This window comes from Lissotriton vulgaris, chromosome 7, assembly GCF_964263255.1.
Source record: "Lissotriton vulgaris chromosome 7, aLisVul1.2, whole genome shotgun sequence".
NCBI classification, from domain to species: Eukaryota; Metazoa; Chordata; class Amphibia; order Caudata; family Salamandridae; genus Lissotriton; species Lissotriton vulgaris.
The window spans coordinates 908117735-908140808 of record NC_141695.1 but is presented as its reverse complement, the minus strand read 5'-3'; positions in this window follow the sequence as shown (position 1 = coordinate 908140808).

Sequence of the window (23074 nt, the reverse complement as noted above, 5' to 3'; positions counted from 1 at the left end):
CTTTTAACATGTGCAGCCAGCTTTGGGGGCCCTGCAATTATGCAGCAATGGAGGACAACATTATGTTACAGTGTTGACTACATTATGCAGGAAAGAAAGGCTGCAGAGTAATGTGTGGGACATTTTCTGATACTTTACAATTTTGACTTTTTTACACATACCAACATTCTCTGCAAAGCTTTTGCCTCATTAATACCAGTTAAACATACAAGTGTAGCAGTGAGAACGGTGACCAGTCAACCTTTGGAAAGGGCCTTCAACTTCACAGCAACATACGTCACGTATTTTGAACGATCTGAGCTACAAATTATTTTTTGTTCAAATCATCAGATTATGCAGCCGATGGTTTATTATGTGGCAAATATGGCAGAGTTTTAATTATGTGGAAAACGTTTGCAAAGTAGGATATTTTGCCATTCATGTTTGAACTTCCTCATGCGGTCTCTGTTGGGTGGTATTTCTAGACACCTACAGTGCTTGGGGAGAGACAGAGGAGGAAGGTGTCTAATAGTGATTGCAGAGGATAGTAGACTGAAGGCGAGAAAATAACTGATTGAGATAATCAGAGGAACACTACATACTCTGACTCTACCACTGTTTGAGTCTCATAATTTCAGAATTGATACATTTGCAATTCTCATTGCTAACTAACTTGAGTAGTAATTACACAAACTACTAATATAATAATTGTATCTCATTCATCTGATATTGCTTAAAGCATTTGCAAAACCAACAGGTCTAGGTTATTTTAGGTGCATATATATTCATTTTTGAGTGCTATTTCTAGATACAATTTCAGGAAACCATGAGGCATCTAATGCTGGCTTCATGACATGTTGCGTGAAGCACATAAAAACCGTAGACAATTTTGCATTGACTGAGGGGCACAGAATGATGTAATCAACAGTGTTTCCCAACATGTGGTGCCTCCTTCCATAGAACTTAAATCCAATTTTATGTTCTGAAATGGTTAGAAAAAGGTAGGAGAAGTGCTGATGAAAGAAACTGCATGGCTCGGAAACAAATGGTGTCTGGTTCTACTTATAAGCGTCTTTGGGAATTCTGTGATTGAAAACTTATCCCATATTGTAAATGTATTTTAATGTCATTAACTCATATATTAAATCTGAAATAAACGTGTATCCATTGGGTTGTATTAAATAACGTTATAAGCTGTGACTGGTCAGTAAAATGCCAAACATACAAAAAACTGATATGTTTTGCTCTTTTTAGCCACACCTCTGACTCCGCCCACTGACCCAATCCTCTGGTTATTCTCGCCTCCTGGTGCTCCACCCACAGTTCCCCTACTTATTTTTTCCCACTCCGACCACTGGTTTGACGTGGTATTAAACAGAAGCAATTTGGTCCTAATTTCATTGATTTTATATCCCCCCCCCAACTTAGTATATCTTCAAATTGCTTCCAAAGTAGTCTCCCTATGAGGAAAAAAATAAAGGGCAATATCATCTGCACACAGTTTTATCTTGGCGGCATCTGCCGGGGTGGGGGGGATTTATTTACCTGTGTCAGCAAATATATTGACCTAAAGGGTGTATAGTAAAAGGAAACAGTGTGGATGACAGTGAGCAGCCTTGACGGGTGCCTCTGCTTGCTAATATAGCACTCACACACTGAGGGCCTGATTCACAAAGGTAAAGTTAGACCAAAAGTCTAATTTTACTACTTTTCGGTATTCATAAAGGTTAGTTACTATTAGTAATTTTACTACTAGTAATTTTACTAGTAGAAAAATCGCTTGTAGTGTCTTACCTTTGTGAATACCAAAAGGTGATAAACTTAGACTTAAGTTGCATCCAGCTAAATTGAAGGTTTTGTTGGAAGGGAGATTTTCTATTTTCACCAGTCCAGCTATGTTGAGAAATTGTCTCAGATGAAGGGAAGATCTAATGCAAAATCATAACTTAAGGCCGCCTTCGATAAGAGGAAGAATGTAACATATGCACATAGAGTTTATAGTTCTTAATCTCCAGGGGTTAGGAGCAAGGAGATGGAGAGGGAGGGTGGGAAGGTGGATGTTGGTGGGTTTTTGTTGAGGGAAGTTGGTGAATGGGGTACTAGGGGTCGGGTGGGTCACTGTATTGAGAAACAAATGCTTGGGTACAGCTTCCAGATACAACAATTAAAATAAGAGCGAAGCAAAGATAACATCTCCGTTTCTTACTCCAATAGTGGTTTGGTTTGCTTTGGTTTGCTATGTCTCACTTGGAGGAGGGAGGGACAGAAAAAAGAGAGAAAATAGGGCAGAGTGACATGGAATTCATAATTGTTAGCCATAATATAAACGTCTTGAATAAAAGCCCCAAAAAGGATTCAGTCTTTCTGAGCTTGCAGTAGTATGATCCATCAGTTATTCTTCTGAAAAATACGAATTTCAACAGGAGCACAGAGGGAAACAAACGGAACTACATCTGAGTTAACCCCTTCGATGCGGCGGGTATTCCTTTGCAGCGCTAAGGGGGAGGCGGGGCCGCGCGGCGCTCCCGTGCTCGTGACGGAAACGCTCCGTCATGGCCCGCAGGTGAGCTGTGCTTGTTATGTTATGTTATGTTATGTTATGTTATTTCAACGTCTATAGCGCACAGCTGCCCCCGCAAAGGGGCGTCCCGGCGCTTTTGATTGGCAGAAAGAACAGAACAACCAAAGCATTGAGTACTAGCGCAAAAGAGCAGAACGAATCTGACAAGTTGATTCGATTACGCAAAAAGCACGTGAGAACAGAGCTACACGGGCATTTTCTCCTGAGACACCTCAAGGGTGGGACTATCCCTTGGGGTCTTCAGGTCAAGAACGTGCCCGTCATCTTCACAGAAGATTTAGAGTATAGAAAAGGTTTTAGCTACATTAATACCCGGTGTAGCCGGGACCTTATGGTCCACACCATCGAGACGGCACAACGATTATGCAATAAGGAGGCTCAAGAAATAGAATGACTGACTAAGACCATAAAGACCAGCCAGGTGGTCACCGATGCCAAGTCCCTTTTGGACAAAATAGAAAAAGACATTCAATCTTTTAGGGACAATACCATTACTGACAAGAATAACAGATACAAGCGCGACGTCAAGGCTTTTAAAATAGAGCTAGTATACCGGTTTCTACGAGAGGACTATTATTCACAATTAGACTCTCGTCAGGCCTTGTCAACCTATCAAGGTAGATCTAGAAATAGATTCAGTACCTTCTCAAATACATCTTCTTCTGATTCCGCGGGTTCTAAGAACAGAAATCAAATGAAGGGAGTGTCTTTTTTAGAAAAGGGCAAACAAACAAAACCCAGGTACAAGATACCATGGGAAATGCGAACCCGGAGCAGCAACTACAAGTCATAGGTAATTCTACAACCGTAGTCAATCTGTCATCTAGAGTTTTGTCCATGGAGGAAGAAGCGGTACTCAATCTTGGATTAAAATTTGTACCTAGTAGAAACATCGATTTCACCAAATTGAAAATGGAGGCAATAGAGTTTTGCCGCAAGGTTAGACTGAAGGCGTTTTCCGCCAATACTTCCTTTATTGCAAGTGCAGAAACTACTGGCCTGAGGAACAAATCAAATTTTGTTCCTTACACTAATATTCCAAAACAGGTCCAAGCCTTTTAGCAGGTACTACTGTCTTCCATTACCAAGATGGAGAAAGCCAAGACCTTCACTCAACAAAATATGAGTAAACATCAGAGAGACATAATCGGTTCGCTTAAGAATGACCCTTCAATAGTGATTAAGCCAGCCGACAAGAGCGGGGCGATAGTCATCTGGCCCCGTCCTATGTATCTGGCAGAGAGTGAGAAGCAAGTGAACAATACTATCTGGTATCCTGCACTAACAGAGGATCCTACTAAGGATATCCAGGGCCAAATTGCGAAAGTTTTGGACTTCGGCAAAGAAAGTGGCTTCCTGGGCAATAAAGATTATGACTATCTCTCTAAGAAATGCCCTAGGACCCCTGTTCTTTATCTTCTTCCGAAGATACATAAGAGCCTGCTAGAGCCCCCCGGACGTCCTATCGTTTCGGGCTGTGATTCCTGTTTAGAGCCGATAGCGCAATATGTAGATTTTTTCCTAAAGCCGTTCTTGTGTCAGGTTAAATCTTATTTGCGTGACACAACCGACTTTTTGAACGAAGTCGAAGGTACGAGCTTTGATCCCCAATCACAAATTATGGTTACGATGGATGTCACGTCCTTGTACACCCAAATCTCCCAGGAAGAAGCTCTAGAGGTCATGCAGCTATATCAGGACCTAAGAGAAAGACCACATCTGGTTCCTACTGCCTTTATTTTGGAACTGGCAGCAATAGCATTGAAGAGAAACTATTTTACCTTCAACAGCCAGTTCTACATGCAAGTGAAGGGCACCGCCATGGGATGTCCTTATGCCCCAGAAATAGCGGTACTCTTCATGGCGCAGTATGAGGAAAAGTTTGTTGATACCAACAACCCTTTCAGACAACAAATTATACAGTGGTACCGGTACATAGACAACGTCTGGCTCCTGTGCCAGGGTAGCCAGACCGACTTAATGGCCTTTCACGGATGGCTTAACACAAGGCACAGAGACATAACATTTTCAATGGAGAATAGTTCTAGCCGCATGACCTTTTTGGACATTGAGCTAAGATGTAACAGACGGTTGGTAACATCGTTGTTTAAGAAAGACACTGACAGGAATACCATTCTGAACCACAGGAGTTCACACCCGAGCAGTTTAAAAGCAAATTTGCCCTATGGGCAATTACTAAGAATTAGGCGCAATTGTTCTGATGTACAAGACCATGAGCGCCACGCACAAGCGTTCTGCTGTGACATGCAAGACCGGGATTACCCTAGGAAGCTCCTTAAACATTCTCTTAAGCGCGCTAAATATACGCCTAGAGAATGCCTGTTGCAAACCAATCAGCGCACACCCTTGAATAAACTTGTGTGCGTCACAACCTTCTGTCCCGACACACACAAACTACGACAAGCTGTGCTAAAGAACTGGCATCTTTTGGAGGGGTGAACTGTCCGTTCCCCAAACCCATTTTTGCCTACAGAAAGAATCGCAGTATTGGCCAAGAACTCATTCGGGCTGACATAGTCATCCCTAAGCCCAAAAGCGATCTATTGGCGCAATGGAATCTCAAGCCGATTGAGGGCCACCATAAGTGTGGCAACTGTGTCGCTTGTCCCAGCACAATTGAAGGCGATGAGTTCGTTCATCAAGGCACCAAGTGGAGACACAAAGAGTTCTCCAATTGTAGAGCCAAGAATGTTGTGTACATGGTATTATGTCCGTGCCAGTTAATTTATATTGGAAAAACTAGCCAACAAGTGAACCAAAGAATTAGCCAGCACTGATCACGTATTAAGAGACAAGTTATGTCTGCTCCAATGGTTGAGCATTTTTGCGAAAAAGGCCACAACGAACAAGAGTTCAAATGGTCTGTACTGTACACCATGAATTCTAAGTCCAAATGCCATTACGTCGAGCGCGTTCTGCTACAGAAAGAGGCCTATCTGATTCTAAAGTTTAATAGCGCACAGACTGGCCTCAATAACCTGTCTGAGATAGCGCATATATAACTAAATTTAAGGAACCCATTTGTCCTGACTTGCATCGGTTTGACATCGCTGGTTTGTCCTTTGGTTTTTGTGATCTATTTCATGAAACTGATATTAGATTTGGTCCCTGGCCTTGAGATGTCCTTTGAATGGTGAAACAATTACAGGCTGCTAGAGTCATATGTTGTTTCAATATCTACACCAGTTCCAATATATACGGGGTTAAGCACCAATTTGCCTTTTATTAAACACAAATTTGATCATGCTAATGTGCCAGAAATAGGACGCTCATTTGCGTGCCTTCCTGGTGTATTTGTTACCTATTTTAAAGACACAGGACCACAATTCCCAGAATGCACCCGCTCAGGTTTGAGCATAAAACAAACAGGAAATAGCGGCGGCCATCTTTACTGAGAGAAAGCCGACCCCAGCATTATCGAGCAGTGGCAGAGTAGCAGGTAATCGCCCATACTGCTTTACTAAGCATTAAACTTGCGCCACCACACGCTTGAATATACCGCTACGGACGGGTTTTGTTTTCAACAGGACGGTGACAGTGACACTCCTTTATTTTGAGAACAAGAAAAGGAACAAAGGTAGGCTTCCTTCCTTGATTGTTAAATTTTATCTAACGTGACACACTGGTTGTACGCTGCCTCGCTAGTAACGCAAATTTCCCCCACATTGTAGATCCAACCTTGATGGTTACGCCGCACAATTAATTCCGCCGCAATTCGGCAGTTCTTAAAGAATAAGGTACGCTTCCCCTTCCACTTTTGATCTGTTCTCGTAACTAGAGAAACGAACGGACAAAAATTACAACTTATACAAATCCTTAAAAAATCTTTTTAGGCATCTCTGTCTGGCCACATTAATTAGCAACAGGACCATCATAAGACCCTTCATGAAACAGAATTGGTATGTAGCCTAGAACAGTTTGTTGCCATTGTATGGAAATAAGGAATCCACATGCTAGGTTAAGTAAAACAATGGGGCATATTACCAAGCAATAGCGATAATTATCGCTATTGCTTGGTTAGCGGGAAAATAATATCGCCGAGGATTTTTACCGCTGAGATACCTTGATATTATCAAGGTTTATCTCAAAAGCGGTAAAAATCCTGCGAAATGCATGAATATCGCTGAAAAATCTGCGATATTCATGCATTATCGTGACAATGCTCTTAGCCATGTTATCCACCTTCCATTGGATAACATGGCTAAGAACTGCTTTTAGCAGGCGTGAGCTTTTGGAGATATTCGCGCTTAGTTGTTAATAGGAGTTAGAGATGTTAGCAACTGTTTTCAGTCGCTAACATCTTGGCACACCCACTTTGCATGTCATTAGCGATAATTATCGCTGACATGTAAAGTGGGCCCCTAAATGCCCGCTATCGCCTACAAGCTGTCGCTAACTGGTGTTAGCGACAGCTTGGCAATAGGGCGATAAAATTATCGCCGCATTAGCGGGAAAAAGTCCCAATAATGCGGCGGTAATGCCCTTGGTAATATGCCCCAATGTCTTTGCATCTTGCAGACACAAAGAATCTACAGCCCTGATGAAAGACCAGTGACTTTGCGCCTGGTCTTGAAACGCGCCGGCAGTGTTGTTTGGGAAAAATAAATCACCATTTTTAAGATATTAGGACCGGCTGGTCCAGTATTCAAGCGTCTATAAGACATTGAGTTACTTATATTTTTCCCCCCAAACTTAGTTTCTCTCATCAATTGATTGTAATAATTGTTGTTTGTGACCTAATTATTATCATTTTTTTGTAATGCTTGATGTTGAAATGTTTTCTAATGTGTAAATAATGTTTGTCTTTAATGTATGTACAAAGTCTATTTAGTCTTGTAAATATTTGAATTTATTGCCTTTTTTTCTGCTATGAGGTTTTGCAAATATGAAAAAGATATAAAGTAATGGACACAAAGTAACGCTGTCTAGGGAAGTGACAATAAATTGGGTTCTTACTCTTCAAAAACAGGTATTGAGTAATTGCGGTGTGGGCACTGTGTGTTGATTGCGATAGCAAGAAATAAGGCAGCACAGAGAACAGCAACGGCAACGGCTCGCTAGGGTCTAGGAGGGAATAGATGTGTTTTAATCGCCCTCCTAAACACAAGCAGATGATTGATGGCGCGGATGTGGGCTGGTAACGAGTTCCAGAGCTTTGCCGCTAAATAGCAGAAGGAACGTCCTCCCGCTCTGCCGCGTTTAAAGCGTGGAACTAACGCCAGATTTTGGCCCATTGACCTCAAGGAACGGGAAGGAACATAGGGAGTTAGAAGGTGCTCAAGGATCTGAGGGGAGGACAGTTCAAGAATCTTAAACGATAGCCATAGAGTCATAAATTCAATCCTTTGAGCCATGGGCAGCCAATGGAGTTTCCGGATGGATTCCTTCGTTGAACAGAACCTAGGTAGGCCCACAAGGGCTCTAGCCACAGCATTCTGTACGCGCTGCATCTGGGTGACTTCTGCCTGATTGGCACCCAACAGGAGCGAGCTAGCATAATCAAGCCGCAAAAGTATGGTGGCCTGGATTATCAGCTGTCTAGTGGGGGCATCAAAAAAAATCAGGATTGGCCTGATCCCACGTAGGATACCAAAGCATGTGGCAGCAACTTTTTGGGTGTGTCCACAGAAACTGAGGGCGGGGTCTAACCAGAAACCCAGATTTTTTACCTCAGTTACCGGGATGGGAGTTATACCCAGCTCCGGAGGCCACCACTGGTCGCCCCAGAGGTTGCTATGCTTACCAACAATAAGAATCTCAATTTTCTTAGCATTGAGCTGTAGGCAGTTAGCTGTCATCCAGCCAGCCACTGCTGTCAGACCATCCCTGAACCTGGAGGCCTCGAAGTCGGAGTCCCCACTAAGTGTAACCGCCAGCTGCGTGTCGTCAGCGTACGAGACCATAGTCAAGCCCCACTGCTTGGCGACCGCAGCCAACGGCTGTACATACCGGTTAAACAACGTGGGGCTGAGTGTCGACCCTTGAGGCACTCCCTGCTCGATGGAATAGGGTTTGGACTCAAATGGAGGTGTAGCAACCCTAAATGATCGATCTACGAGAAATGACCGAAACCATTCAAGGGCTTGGTCAGAAAGACCTGCTTCTCTTAAGCGCTACAGCAGTATCACGTGCGAAACTGTGTCACTGAGATCGAGTAACACCAGTACCGCCGCTTGACCGGAGTCGAGCACGGAACGCAGGTGTTCCGTCATAGCAAGGAGAGCAGTCTCGGTGCTATGACCTGCCCGAAATCCATTCTGGGAAGAATCCAGAATATTGGCAATCTGAAGGTGTTTAGTCAGAACGCCACTGACATGGGCATCAGCAACCTTCGCAGCCCATGGGAGAAGAGAGATCGGTCAATAGTTCTCCAGTTTATGAGGGTCCATAGTGGGTTTCTTCAAAATAGGGGTGACATAGGCTTCTTTCCACTTAGTTGGTACTGTCCCTGAAGAAAATGACAGATTAATAGGGTGGCGCACGGGGGTAAACATAGTGCAGCCGACTCTCTAAACTGTACAGGTCTAAGCGGGTCAGCGGGAGACCCGGATTTTACTTTGACCGCCAACCTATCGAGCTCTTTCTCCGAAATTTCGGGGAAGAAGGATAGGATCATATTAGTACTAAGATTGGTCCTCTGGTCCTCACTCGGGGAGTTGGTACTAGGGAAGGAGCGATAGATAGTATGTACTTTTTCCATAAAAAAGGTGGAGAGATCTTCCCAATGGGACACTGAGCATATCTCAGCTGCGGGGGCTCTTTTAGCAGTCAGGTCTTTAAGAACTTTGAAGATCAATTTCGTAGGATTAGGACTGCGTTTGAATTCTTGGGAATAGTAGGTTGCACGTGCCCTACAGATGGCTCTATGGTAAAGTTTAACTTTGGCTAGGTACTGCGTTTTTTTCCCTGCATCATAGGTTTTACGCCAATCTCTTTCCGCTTGTTTGTAGGATTTTTTCAGGCTCACTAAGGCATTATCATACCATGGACTAGGTTCTAAAGAAAGGCATTTACTCCATGTGACAGGGATCAGGGAATCAAGTGCCCGAGATACCCATCCACAGAAAAGGTCATAACCAGACTCAATGTCTTTGAAAGGCCCAGGCGGATGTTCGCCAAGCAACCAATGGAAATCCTCAAGCTTTAATTTCCTCCATGGGCGTTTAAGAACGACTCTGTCTATGGTTTTAAGAAGAGGGGCCCTAATCGGGAGGTGTAGCTCCACCAGAGAATGGTCTGACCAGGCCACCGGAATCGGTGGCTGGATCTTCGCCATTGTCAAGTTAGTAAATATGGGGTCCAAAATATGTCCACCCACATGGTGGGGTGGGTAACCACCTGACTTAACTGTAGCGCCTCTAAATCTGCAAGTGTGCTACTAATAGCTGGGGTATGACAAAGATCAAAATGGAGGTTAAGATCGCCAAGGATACTGAAGTTGGCAGATCCCATCGCAAGAGAGCTCACAATTTCTAGAAGAGCCTTCCTAAGAGAAATGTCAGTACCTGGGGGTCTATAAATCAGAAGCCCAGAAAAAGTGAAGTGATGATTAACAGAGATACAAAAATGCGCACTCTCACAGCCATCCATAGCCAGTTTCTTCCAGTCACACGGGTAGTAAGATTTAACTACTACTGCAATATCCCCACCCCTTGAATTACGATAATGGGTGTAGATAGAATATTCTGGAGGGAGTGCTAAGTTCAATTCAGCCGTGGCCTCATTATGAAGCCAAGTTTCTGTCATGAAAAAGATATCTGGAGCCTCCTCCAAGATAAGATCATGGATTGCAGAGTGATGTTTGACTAGCGATCTAACATTAAGATGCCACATTTTAAGATCCCGATGAACCGAGGGCTCAATGGCCGAAGATTCAATGGGAGGGGGCTCAATAGAAGCTCTAATAGGGGTTGGGGAATTAAGTGAAAAGTTACCGCACAGACACTGAAAGGGGCCACACAGAGGATAGAGAGAGTAATGCTCACAATGCAGGGACAGCTGCCGGACACTTAGTAGCTCATCCCTGGTATAAATACCTCCATCCGGCTTGCAATACACAGTGTCCCAGGAGCGAAGCGCAGATTTAGCGCGGACGGGCGCAGACGGGCAAGACTTTGGCAAGACTCCAGCACACATCCGGCGCGCCCGCTGAACGCGTCTGCTGAGCAGGGACATGACCGTCGCCTTTTATGTGCAGCTAGAGTGCGTCACAGCGCTCACCCACACCCAATATGGCCGCTGTCTATTATTCGCCTACCCGGGACCGGACTTTCAGCGTCGGTACTCGGCTGAGAGTGGACAGGCAGTGAGGCGGGGGGAAAGGTCTCTACGAGGTCTCTGCAAGTGTGTCCTGGTTAAAAGCTTTTCAAATCAAGCCGCAAATTAAATATCACAAACGTTAAAAAATAATCAAGAGCAAAGTGATAGAGAGAACTCCCGGCATCCGCCTCAGGAGCGGGAAAGAGCGCACAGCCTAGTCGGAACGGTTCTGTTACGGCCCCACCCGCTCTTTAGAACGTTAGCGCAGGCGCGGAATTTGCGCCGCGCAGGTGCGGCGAGCGGGCCGTGACGGAACCGTTCCGTCACCAGCACAGCCCACCCGAGGCTCGTGACAGAACGGTTTCGTCACGAGCATGGGAGGGGTTATACGATGTTTGTTTCATCTGCAAGATCATCACATGAGACTCTGCTGTGTTAGTTTCTAGAAAGCACTAGTACGTTGCTTGCCACCAGTTAAAAATGAGGGGGGTTGTTGAGTTATATCCCCAGTGGTGGCTAACAATGTGAGATATGATATTGCCTCCTTTTATTGGCCCTTCCATGATAATGTCCAACTGCTTCAATCATTGCAGTTAGAGCTATATAATCTCCCAGGGATACTTATTTTGGGAGGAGATTTTAATTTTCACCCATCCCCAAGAATGGATTTCTCTAATCCTTGCTGTGTGCAGTACAAGACGCGCACTGAACAAATGTATGACTATTTATGAGACAGGTTAGGGGTACAAGATATAAGGCACAAATTAAATGCATCTGATAGAGAATATTTATGTCATTAAAAGGAATATAGAACAGCCCCCTGTATAGATTTTGTTTTAGCTCCTATAACATTTCCTAAATTTTCCTCTAATTATTGTACAAGGGCTTTTTCTGATCCTTCTGTTGTTATTTTGTTGTTTTTTAACTCCTTTGCTGCGTCGAACGTTCAGCACCCAGTGCTGATCGTTCGAATAAAGAGCGCTGGCCCGTCGGCCAACGGTCGTTCGCAGCACTGGGGAGGTAGCGTTGCCGTCGGACGTTGGCCGTCGGCAGTGCTTAAGGGGTTAACAGAGTTTTATATAGCGCAAACTTGACCCGAAGGTATAGGGTATCAGAGCGCTTTACACGATCACCAGTTGCATTATATGAGGACATATTAATTTTTGTTAGACACAGGGAGATTAGGTGTTTTGCCCAGAATGACAGGATGTTACACGTCCTTGCCGAATCTCAAACCTGGTTCCCCAGATTTGAGGTCGACCGCCCTAGTTGTTAGGCCAACTCCTCTCCCCTATTAAAATTTCCCTTAGCTCCCCCAAGAAATCATGGTTAAAACTGTGCTAGCTCATGATGAGGATTCCTGATTATTATGAACAGAGATTGTACACTTTTTGCATAACTAATGATAATGCAGCTGATCAGACAATAGTATGGGAGGCATTTAAAGCCACAATTGGGGGCTTTATAATATCAATTTCTACTTTTAAGATAATAAGGTGACAAACAACAGGAAAAATTACACAAAGCCGCTGATGCAACTTATAATAAACCCCAGGCTGATCAATCTGGTCAATCTCTGCATGAATGGTAGGATAAGAAGTCTACTCCCAAGACAAAATGGGTTGCCTACCCACAGGAGCGAGAGCAGGGAAAGAAGTTCTACCTGGTGAAAGCTTCAAAACGCTCCTGTTGGGTGGGAGCACATTTCTGTTCCCCTGCACATGCTCCTGCGGAAAGGGAAAGTCTGATTGCTCCCATGCGAGGGAGCAAGCCTGAGGGGAGCAAGCACAAATAGCTTCTACCGCAGGCAGGAGAAATTGGGACTTCCCTGCAGGAGCTGGATTAGGCCATGGGAGCTTGGGAATCACCCAGCAAACCCCATAGTTATGTTTTGTGGGTGCCCTGGGTGGGCACCATCTCAGAATAAAAAAGGCCCTATATTAAATGTATGGCACAGGGATAGGGCAGATTTTTCGGATTATGTGATATCATTTTCTATATTACTGTATACTGAAATGTGTCAGTGTGCTAAGGTGTTGGAGGCAGCTTTAGGCACCAAACAGATCTGCAGTAAAGCTAGATATCAAAGTCAGGAGAAAAATACATTTTTAAGGTACAAAAGGAATGCAAGTGCTAAAAATTATGACCATGGTTATTTAGCAATTTGAAGCAGTAAATAGTTTTTGTCATCCTGAGTGGTAAGGGTATGCCCAGAAGTGGGTACTGTGCTTGCCATGCTACAGGATTCAAGCTATCCTGGCTGATGAGGGGTGAAACCCCCGAACCGGTCCCTACATGGTTGTCTCTGGTCCAGGGAAGACCTGGCCTGGCAGTTTGTGATGCACTAATCCCATAGGGAGCAGGGTCAGGACTGATTTACATATGTCTGGGTCCAAACAGGATGGTGCAGCAAGCAAGAAAAAGGCTGAATTTAGGCCTAGATCTCTGATGGGGGGATTGTTTTACATTGCCCAGCATTCTCTTCATCAATTGTTCTTTTTTCAATTGCCGCCAGAGTGGGATGGGTATGCCCAGAAGTGGGTCAGATACTCGCCATGCCACTGGATTCCAGCTATTCTGGCTGTTGAAGGGTGATAACCCGAAACCGGTCTTAGGATGCTTGTCTCCAGTCCGGGAAGTAGCTGGCCTGGAAGTTCAGGCTGCATTTTTCCCATGGGAAGCAGGATCAAGACTGATTTGGTATGGCTGGATCCAAATTGGAATGGAGTGGTGAGCAAAACAATGATGGATTTAGACCCAGATCTCTGACTGGGGTGAGGGTTTGACATTGTTCAGCATTTCTTCCATCAATTATTCTGACATCCAACATTTATCATTCAACAAGGATTTGCAAAGCCAGTGAGTCTCACCTTTGGGACCAATTGGCTTTGCCAATAGTTCTAGCCATGCTGTACAGCATCCTAAATGCTGTGTAGAATGGGTTTTTGAAAAGCAAGCAAATGCCATACATGTACAACCATGTAATTCTGTAGGCGTGTGCACTAAGCATGCACACACCTGCAAAATTACTTGAGCACTTAGTTTTCTGATCTGATTTGAATCAATAAACAAAAAAACAGCTGCACAGATTGGGAGAAGGGAAGCAACACGGGGGAGGTGGAAGAACCAAGGGGGAAATCGTGGAAGGGGAAGCTACACTGAGGTCAGAAAGGATGTGCAGGTGGTGGAGGCAACAGAGAGGGCAAAGTTGAAAGGAACACAGAGGGCACAGGGAAGGAACATGTAGGGCAGGGGAGAAGCAAGGGAAGAGAAAGAGGAATGTGGGCAGCATTGGACAGGACAGAGTAAAACGTGGTAATGGGGAGAAGAAAACAGGCAGACAAGCAATGCAGAGAGTGTTATAAGCAAAGGCGGGGGAAGCGCATGGACAGTAAAAGTGCAAAATGAGTGAATGAGGTAGAGGGGGAGACATACACAAGAGAGACAGCTAGAAAACACGCACTTAAACAAAAAGAAAAAAGTATTACCTGAAAATTAGAAGCAAGCAAATGAGTGAGACAATGAAATCAACCAATGTTAAGCATGGGGGGCAAAAAAACAACAAGCTTCTCCAAGTGAGAAAATCAGCTGGAAAGTTCAAAAAACAGGTTAAAAAAAAGAGCAACTGTGCACAATGAGTATATTTTACACATTTTCTAGCTGAATTTTTTAAAGGAGATGAATTCATGAACTTATAAATAGTGCTATGAAGTTTTGATGTAATTTTATGTTGAATTTTATTCTGGAATATAAATATGTATATGTATCATTTTATAGTTTATGTTTTATGAATTTAATATTGATTATAAATAATATAATTATTATATATTTGCATTTTGATGCTTTATGCATCTATTCTTGCACATGTGCACTTTTATCTAATCAGTTTCTTGCATTTTCAAACTGCTTTATTGCTTAGGAAAGCTTGTTGTATTTGTGAATCCTTGACCTTGGCCCATTTGTTGTTGAGTGGTCTCTCTCCTATTTTTTTCTGAAGAGATGAGGTAGAGCTTAAGCCCACTGTAAGCTAACAAGATGCCTTTTAACAGATAGCACAGGTTTTGTCTTTGGCAAGATCTAAAAAGGGCATTCAGCGGTGCTCATGCCATTAATTCTTCGATTGTAAATGTAATTGAATACTGAGTACTGTCAGCATGAACTTGTAATGAAAATGCTGTACCAGGAAGACAGTAGCAAAAAGGACAAATGATGGATGGATTGCTGAACAAAGCAAACATTCACCCCAATCACAAAGATATGGGTTTAATTCATCGTTTTTTTGCTCACCATGCCACTCCAGTTTGGACTCAGCCTGTCATAAGCCACCTACCTGGATCCCAGATTATTCCAATGGGGCATTCCCGAATCTTCCAGAGACTTGCCCTTGGTTTACAGGAGGAGACACTGCTCCTGTGGCAAATCCCAGGGGGAAGAGGGTTGAGATGGAGAGAGTGTATAGAGTCAAAGATGCTGTGGCTCATCTACTCAACAGCCACACTGCAGCAGGTATTCAAGCCACTCTGATAAATGGTACTGGCAGATATGGTAACAAACAAATAACAAGGCTTCAGTCTAGTATTAACTCTATCTCTTATGGTATCACCTCATGAAAGCTTCTCAAATCTCAACCAACCTTTAGTTTTGTTTTTGTTTTTGTTTTCATTTAGATTGTCCGTAGAGGCTCCTTTATCAACATTTTAGAAAATGTAGTGAGCATGATTTCAGCATCAAACCCACAAGCAAATTTAGACAGGATTAGCTTCACCCAAGTCATCTCTGGCAGAGCACTGCCAAATGTATGTAAAAGTTGAACAAAAACACTAGTTAACTTTGTTCGCTGCATGATGTTGCAACTGAGCTCCGTGCATAGTAAAATCAAATCAGTTTATGAGTCTTACCTTTTCTTCTTGTTATTTTTTCCATCTATCTGCAAGATTAATATGGGATGTTCTTAGCATTGAGGGCGAAGCGAAAGGATCAAGGGAGCTGGCAAAAAAGAGTCCTGGAAGCCGTAAAACAGGTAAGTGGCAGGTGAAGAGACTAAGCGAAGGAAAGAAGTGTGAATGGTCTTTAGATAAGACTTTCATAAAGGTCACATTCTAATAGTTTGTAAAAGGAACATGTGCAGATAATTAACGTGATAAGGTTACCTTCCAGAATGGGTTTTATGATGTGCACAAATGTTGCATTTTAATTGCTTACAGCCATGAACGGGAACAGATGATTAATTTGATGAGGCTGTCTTCTAAAAGGTGTTTCAGAATGTTCACAAAGGTTGCGTTCTAATTGCATATAGCAAGGAACAGGTGCAGATGATTAATTTGATGAGGATGTCTTCTAGAAGGTGTTTTAGAATGTTCACAATGGTCACATTCTAATTGCTAATAGCAAGGAGTAGGTGCAGGGGGTTAATTTGATACAGGCTGTCTTCCTGAAGGTTCACATTGAGGTCACATATGCCAGTTGCTTGATGCCTATTCTGGTGGATTTTCTAGATCTTTCTGTGGCTCTTTACACCTGCCCTTGCATATGCATGGTAAAACATTTGTAAAAGCTATTAAGCCTTTTCAAAACAATCCAAGGAACACCAGCCGCAGCTATCTATTGCCAACAGCATGTAATATGGTCAAACGTCAGGGTGAAATATGTTAGTCATTCATGTGTTGGGAGGAATTATATGAGTCATGCCGATATATTGTGAGAGTCGAGAGAGGTGAGCTGTTGCAGGGTGCTAACTGGATTGGCATGGTGAGCAAAAAAATCGATGGGTTTAGGCCAAGATCTCTTTACTGGAGGTGAATGTTTGACATTGTTTAGCATGCCGTCTTTTAATAGCTATTTTTGCATTTGGGGCACTAAGTGGGAAGGGTATGCCCAGACTGTCCCATGCTTGCCATGCCCTGGAGTCAAGCTATCCTGGCTGATGATGGTTGATACCCCAAATTCTGTTCTAGGATGCTTGTTCCAGGTCCGGGAGGACCTGGCCTGACAGTTCGAGCTGGACTGTTCCCATGGGGAGCAGGGTGAAGACTGATTTGCATTTGGCTGGTTCCAAGCTGGAATGGCACGGTGAGCAAAAAACTATGGACTTAGACCCAGATCTCCTTACCGGGGGTGTGTGTTTTACATAGTTCAGTATTCCGTCCATTAATTGGGTTTTTTGTACCCGGAAGACACTGGCACTGAAAATATGGCTGCAGAGGATGCTGCAACATCCCCTGCTGTAAAAAGGAAGTACGCCAGATGAAAGATGGACATAGCACTGCCTTAAAATAATTTGTTTTGGTACATGTTAGAAATGGGGGTCTCTCGTTGGCAATAGTTTGCACCTTTGTCTGAGTAGGGACCCTTCTTCCTAATCAGGGAAAGGGTGATACACTTCTAAAATAATCCCTACTAACCCCTTGGTAGCTTGGCGCGAGCAGACAGGCTTATCTCAGAGGCAGTTTGTAAAGTATTTTTGAACACATACAGTAATACAGTGAAAACACTACAAATGGACACCACGCCAGTTTAGAAAAATAAGTAATCTCTATCTAAACCAAACCAAATGAAAATGGCAAAAATCCATCATACAGTTATCAAGGTATAACTTTTTAAAAGGTGAAAACAGTTCTGTCCATAGCAAACTATAGATGCAACACTTTCAACACAAAGTACCTTGGATAGGCAAAATCATAAACAAAAACAGCTGCAGGGTAGGTGATGTGTCAGTTCCTTATTTGCAGGGAAGGTAAAGCATTGGTTTCTTGTACCAGGGCAGGTGATGCGTTGGTTCCTTACTACAATGTAGGTTAAGTGATGCATTGGTTTGTCACCGAAGAGGAGGAGATACGTTGGTTTCTTACTGTGCGGCAGAGGTGAGGCGAGGCATCGGTTTCTTACTATGGGCCTGTCATTTTTTGTAGACTTGGTACCCTGGTGCACTGCATGGGGATTCGGGGACACGTCGGTTCTCAATCTGGTGGCAACAAATCTGCGGTTCCACATGCGTCGATTCTTGCAGTTGCACAGCAGGGTCCGGAATCGGACTTCAGAGATCGGTGAATGAGATTCAGCATGCAGCTATTTCTTTAGCCACGGGCAGTTGCTGCATCAGTTTCTTCAGTGGCATAGAGCTGTTGCATCAGAAACGGGTGAGGATGTGTCATGCTTCTTTAGTTGCTCTCTTTTCCCACGTTCCAGCAGCAGGAACAACCTCCAGAGGCTCAACACAGGTACAGGAATCTCTTGGCACAGCAGAATTCCCAGCATGGAATTTCAGGGCAGCTGGAGGTGAAGTCTTTCCCTGAGACTTCAGAACAGGAGGCAAGCTCCAATTCAAGCCCTTGGAGATCTTCTTCAAGTAGGATACACAGCAAACAGCAAAGTCTTTATCCTCTCCGAGGCAGAAACAGCCACTTCTGACAATCCCAGCTAGCACACAGCAAAGGGGCAACACTTCTCCTTCAGCTTTCTCAGCTCTTCTCCTTGGCAGAGGTTCCTCTTGAGTCGAGAAGTATGATGAAGGTCTAAGGTCAGGGCCCCAATATTTAGACTCAATTTCTCTTTGTTCTCTTGTGTTAGAGAGGTGCTGTGCTCAGTCAAAACTAGTTCTGTCCTCCCCAGTCCAGCTTCCCAGCAGTAGGTGAAGATTGCATTATGTAAGGCTGACCAGGCTCATTCAGGTGCAAGGAAATCTCCTTCCCCTACTGTAAATGCAGCCCAGATCTATTCAGCCCAGCCCTGACTCATCCAGGAGAGGCAGGACACACCTCATCACCCCCAGCGGCTGTCTACAGTGAATACACATCCCCAGCCCCTGTCACTCCAAAGCCAGACAGTTAATCCACACACCAGCAGAGGCACACAGGACGGCTAAGTAAGAAAATATCCACTTTCTAAAAGTGGTATTTTCAAACTCACAATATAAAAATCATCTTTACTAAAAGATGCATTTTTATATTCTGAGTTCAGGCATATTGAACGCCATCTTTCTATCTCGTCCCAATGGGAACTGATATTTATAAGATGTTATGAATAGACTCCAATTCTATCCTGTGGGACAGATAGCCTTTCAATAGTGTAAAATGAAATACACTGTAGTTCACTATCAGGACATGTCACACACACCAGGACATGTCTCACCTTTCACATACACTCCCCCTGCCCACAGGGGTATTTTGGGCATACCTTAGAAGTGACTCCCATGTAATAAAAGGGAATGTTAGGGCCTGGCAAATAGGTGCCCTTGCCATGTTGACATGGCAATACCAAACTGCGCACAGATACTTCAGTGGCAGGTATGAGAACCTTTTGCAAGGCTGCTTGTGTGGTTGGCACAATCAGTGCTGCAGGACCCCTGGCAGCATTTGATTTACAGGCACTGGGTATATACAGTGCACTGTACTAGGGACTTAGTAGTAAATAAAATAAGTCAATCATGGAAACACCAATCCATATTAATAATTTACACAGAGATCATATGCACTTTAGCACTGATCAGCAATAGTAAAGTGCCCAGAGTCCTAAAACAAACAACAACAAGAGGCCCAAAAGCAAGAAGTCTGGGGATAAACCCTCTGAATAAAGTCATCTAACAGTGCATCTGTGTTCATAAACTTAGATTAGGTAAGTCAGTTGTTGCGATGCCCAAACAACTCATAAACATAGAACAACAATTTATAATACAGCTCTGTTCTTTTTCCTGAGAGTAATAACACTCTAGTTTAGGCAGAGGAAAATGTAAAACGAGAAGGTGGCTTACTTAAAAACAAAAGATGAAAAAACATCACCTTTTTCCTTTATTAACTCTGCAAATATTTAAAAGTATGATGCTCACTGCACAATATGTTAGCTCTTAATGTTGAATTAGGATGGGAACAAATATGTTTTAGTAAGGCCAAAATTCAGTAGCTTTACTTTTTGTGATGTATGAGAGTTTCAAGCGACTCAGGTTTTCTATTGCTTCTTTGTAAATGTTCTATATCAATACAGCAGTGTACTTTGTTTCAACCTCTTTTTTTACACCATGCAAATTGAACACATTAATTATATACTTTATGATACTTTATGTGATTTGTTGTATATATTTTGTTTCTTTTATTAAATGTTTTTAAAGAGCTACCTCATGATCAAGCCATTAGTAGATTGCTTTCCTATCAAATCAGGCTTTAAGAGGCTGCGGAGTCTGCGGAGCATGTCTGTGATCCCACTGAATTAACTTACCACATAAAATATAGTTGTGTGCTTACCTGCTGGTTAGGAAAACACACCTTGTCTTTCCATTGCATCAGAAAAATCTGTTTTACTTAGGTTTCGTAAAAAAAATGTCCTTGTAACTCAACACATTCTTAGGTACATAAAATAAAACTAGTTGCATCAAAGCTGACAGCAAGAATTGAGAAAGCTGTTTTTAAAACTATATTATTGGGCACAAATGTTAGTCACACAAATATTAGGTGATTACAATTTTCCAATTGTTTTATATATAAATATTAGCAGAAGCCTATTATCAAACATTTACTACATGTAGGTAGTATTATGGCTCAGCAAGTTAAGAATAATGTTGATGACATCACAAATTTGAGTCACTCCAAGACCAACCGAGCCGTTCATCTTTCTGAAGTCAATAAATTGAGGACCTACACATTGAGAAATAACTGCACTTGTTATTTATCATCCTTAGAAACAGGAAAACTGCAATATTAAGGGGCACACAGAAATAGTTATTTGATTTAATTGCTCAGTTTTGGACTTGCAGGGTGTTGCAAAGTCATACTGTGCCCTGGGCACACCCCCAACATTTTGCTGACTGGTCATTGTGGTAACTGACTCTGACTGACCCTGGGTTCTGCCTAACCAGGCTCAGGGCCAGTGCTATGCTGAAAGAGTCACCCAGAATACAGTGAAAACACCTACACACACTAGGGTACACTATGGGTTGGGGTACCCCTGTGATTGGTATGGCCTACCCTATAAGGCCCTAGTACATAATAGGGCGGGGATTGAAACTACCTCTTGCAAATTTCACTCCCCACATTGTGATAAAGTGCTGCACAAAATCAACTTTGGTTCTAGGAGCACTGTGTAGGGAAGATCTGCAATATATTTACATATTCGAACCCCTAATGTCTCCCCTAGGTGTTCCAGGGGTGGAGGTCCTGCAGATATAGCCAGAGTACTTATAAAATATGTTTTTATAAGCCCTGGTGCTAGAAAAATCGCCCAGGTCATTTTTCCCAGTTCAAATCCCCTGCCACATAGGATAACATGGTAAGCATGAGCGAATTTTGCGGATCTCGCGTTCGCGAATTTTGCGGATTTGCGGATTCGCAATCCGCAAAATCCGCGAATTCCCGCGAATTTGCGGATTTTTTTTTTTTTTGTGTTCGCCCGTGTTTCTGCCAGTTCGCGAGGGTTTTGTACACTTTCGCAAATTGCGAACTTACCTGTCGGTCGCAAGTTTCGCGAACTTGTTGTTTCTACGTGTCCAGCCTGTTTGGGACACTCTTCTTCATCACTGCCACTCTCTGTCACCACTGCCACTCTCTGACTACTCATGCCACCCTCTGGCCCACCCATGCCACCCTCTGTTTCATCACCACACCCTCTGGTTGTCCAGTGTACATTATTTTCGGCAAAGCAAAGCACACCTTCCCTGCCTCAAGTGACCTGAATTAATTTGGGGCTGATTCATGTGTCACAGAATATTTTTTTAGCTGGCACCTGCTTCCTTAGTGCGCCCTGATTAGTGATCTTTTGCACTTGCTAAGTGCTTTCATTGTTGCAAAATTAGTTACAACACCTGCCCTGCCCCAACTGACAATAATGAATTAGGGGCTGATTAATGGATTTTAACTTCCAGCCTGGCTCCTGCTTGTCTCCCTTAGCTGTAATTCAGGACCTTTGTGGCATATGTGTAACTATTCTGAGGTTCAGAGCAGGGTCACATACTAGTTTCAACTGGCAACTGAACTCTGGAGGGGCCCCTCAGGAAGCACTCCAGGAAATGGCTACTAATGATGAGCCTGAACTTTTGAACCTGGTAAGTAGTTACTTTCAGTTTTGCTAAGATCGTATTTCTGCAATTTTGCACTTATTCGCGGGGCGCGAACTCACGCGAACAGTGCGAGCAGTGCGAGCAAAATCCGCTGCTCGCGGATTTGCGGATTTTGCGGGAAATTCGCAAATCTCGCGGATTGCGGATTTCCCGAAAATCCGCAAAATCCGCGAGCGGAACGGATTTTCCGCCCACGCCTATAACATGGTAAGAAGTTATTAACTAATACTCCTGATAGGAGAATGATAAAAGTAGCATTCAAAGACTTCCCAGAATGGTATTAATAAAGACAACAATATGATATTGTTGAATTTCTCCTACAATGTACAGACAAGGAGTTATAAGACTTTCTTGTCTGTAAACCCAGATTCAGCCTTCCAATTGTCTGTCCTCATTGGTCAAATTTAAGTGGATTAGCCAGGCTCCTTTGAAGAGGTGATAAGGAGCCCATGGGGTTTACTAGCTCTGCTAGGAGGGTAGTGTTCTGTTAACACAGGAATGCCAGAGCAGGGGGGGGAGTCGTAAACAATGGACTTCAATGGAAGGGGAAGACACCAGTGTCATTTACAACTCTACTCTTTTGAACCCAGCCAGATGCTAGGCTTAAGGAATGAATGAGCAGATGCAAGGAGGAGAACCTATGGAGATTAGCCATCCTAAGGGTGGGTTTACCAGCTCTTCTCTCCCTGCTGTTCAATCATCTGTGATGAATTTAGGAAGATTTGGTGCACTCGGGACAAAATAGTGGCACACTCTGAAAGATGTAGTCATATCTTGAGGCATTTACTGCCCCCCATTGGGAAGCAGTGCCCTCCTGCTTGATCCAGAGAATTGGGATTAAGTATCTGAGACGGGAAGAGCCTCTCAGACTGAAACTTAAGAAAGCAAGGAGGGCCATGCTGAGAAGTTTGATGTGCAATCAACAAGGCCTGCACTCTGCAGATTGCACCTTCTGCACTATCTGGAACAACAGCCGTGTGGACTACCTTGTTGACTCCTTGCAAGTAACATGTTAGCAGAGATCACCTGGAACATCACCAACAAGAATCCTTAACCTGGAGCATTACCAGTGGATTTGTAAGGGTTTTGTCCAAGTGGATTGTGGGAACTGAAGTCCTCAACTTTCAAGGACCATATTCGGGATTCCAGACCCTTGGAGTAAGTTTGAGACACTTTGAGACCCTTTGGGGAAC